We start from the raw sequence: 2444 nt of genomic DNA, 5'->3' as shown, positions 1-2444 counted from the left end.
AAACGGCCTGAATGAAGGTTTTCACTGGTTCTTAGACCCCAGCCTTTAATTCTGAGAGCTGAGGAAGTAGAGGGGCAGTTCCTACGACTCCAGAAATCCCCAGGGCATCCCATGGCATACCTCAGTCACCTGGACCCAGAGGTCCACCGCCCTGGTCCTGTCCTGGGCCGTCATGCTCAGGTCCCTGGGGGGTGGTGATGATGCAGTCAGCCACACTGTGGAAATAGCATGGACAGTGGGCATCAAGTATTTATTGCCCCTGTTGGTCCCAAGACCAAATGAAACCTGGCAGTGGTGAGGCACCACATTTTGTGTTAAAAATTATTGGGGTGACATTAATAAAATCAAATAAGTTTCAAGTGTATAACTCAACATTATATCATCTATATATTGTATTGTGTGTTCACCACTCAAAGTTAGATTTCCTTCTGTCACTAAATATTTGAACCCCTTTATTGTATCTACCTTCTTCCCCCTAACCCCTTCTCTCTGGTAACCAACCACTAATCCACTGCCCATGTCCACGAGTCTCTGTTAATTTGTCATAGTTGTTTGTTGCTTTCAGTTTTATATACCACATATGAGTGAAATCATATGGTTTTCAACTTTTTCTGTCTGACTTATTCACTTAGCATGATCTCAAGATCCATCGATGTTGTCTCAAATGGCAATCTTTCATCTTTTCTTATGGCTGAGTAATATTACATTGTGTATATGTACCACAGCTTCTTTAGCCAATAATCTATCATAGGACACTTCAGTTACTTCCATGTCCTGGCCATTGTGAATAATGCTGCCATGAACATTGCAGTGCATATATCTTTACAGATAAATGTTTTCAGGTTTTGGGGGTAAATACCCAGAAGAAGGATTGCTGGGTCATATGGTAATTCAGTTCTTAGTTTTCTGAGGAACCTCAATACTATTTTCCACAGTGGCTGTACCAATTTACAGTCCCACCAGCAGTGTATGAAGGTTCATTTTTCCCTACAACCTCTCCAACACTTATTACCTGTCTTGTTGATGATGGCCATTCTAAAAAGTGTGAGATGGTATCTCACTGTGATTTCGATTTGCTTTTCCCTAATAGCTAGTGAAGTTGAGCATCTTTTCATATGTCTATTGGCCATTAGTATGTCTTCTGGAGAGAAGTATCTGTTCAGGTCCTTTGCTCAGTTTTTAATTGGATTGTATTTTTTTTATTGTTGAGTTATATGAGTTCATTATATATTTTGGATATTAGGCCCTTATCAGATGCATCATTTGCAAATATCTTCTCTCATTTGGATGGTTGCCTCTTTGCCTTCTTGATGGTTTCTTTGGCTGTGTAGAAGCTTTTTAGTTTGATATAGTTCCATTCATTTATTTTTGCTTTTACTTCTCTTGCCTTTCAGATCAAATTCATAAAATCCTCTCTAAATCCAAGGTCTATGAGTTTAGTACCTATGTTTTCTTCTATATAATTTACTTTTTCAGGTCTTACATTCTGGTCCTTGATCCATTTTGAGTTTATTTTGGCGTGTGGAGATAGACAACAGTCTAATTTCATTCTTTTGCAGGCAGCTCTCCAGTTTTCCTGGCACCATTTATTGAAAAGGCTTTCCTGTCTCCATTGTATATTTTTGTATATTTTTGGTTTCTTCGTTGAAAATTATTTGCCCATATATATGGGGGTTTACTTTTAAACTCTCAGTTCCATTCCATTGGTCTGTGTGTCTATTTCTCTGTCAATATCATGCTGTTTTGATTAGTGTTGCTTTGTAGTATAATTTAAAGTCAGGCAGAATGATACTTCTGGCCTCGTTTTTTCTCAAGATTGCTTTGGTAATTCGGGGTCTTTTGTGCTTCCATACAAATCTGATGATTTTTTGTTCTATTTCTTTAAAAAAAAGCTATTAGGATTTTGATGGGGATTGCATTCAATCTGTATAGTACTTTAATAATAAGGTCATTTTAACTATGTTGATTTTTCCAGTCCAGGAACACAGAATATCTTTTTATTTCTTTGTGTCTTCTTCAATTTGTTTTTATAACTAACGTCTTATAGTTTTCAGTGTAAAGGTCCTTCACATGTTTTGTTCGGTTTACTCCTAGATATTTTATTCTTTTTCTTGCAATTGCAAAAGGAATTGTCTTTTTCATTTCTTTTTCTGAAAATTCATTATTAGAGCATAGAAATGCTATGGACTTTTAAATATTGATTTTGTATCCTGAAACATTATTGTTTTTGTTTGTTGTTTCTAATAGCTTTTTAGAGGAGTCTTTAGGGTTTCCTATATAGAGAACCACATCATCTGCAAAAAGTGACAATTTGACTTCTTCGTCCCTTATTTGGATACCTTTTATTTCTTTCTCTTGCCTGATTGCTCTAGCTAGGTATCTCAATATTATATTGAATAATAGTGGCAATAGTGGACAGCTTTGCCTTGTTCTGGATTTTAGAG

The sequence above is a fragment of the Rousettus aegyptiacus genome, unplaced genomic scaffold, assembly GCF_014176215.1.
Source record: "Rousettus aegyptiacus isolate mRouAeg1 unplaced genomic scaffold, mRouAeg1.p scaffold_m13_p_16, whole genome shotgun sequence".
NCBI classification, from domain to species: domain Eukaryota; kingdom Metazoa; phylum Chordata; class Mammalia; order Chiroptera; family Pteropodidae; genus Rousettus; species Rousettus aegyptiacus.
This window is presented reverse-complemented; position numbering follows the sequence as displayed.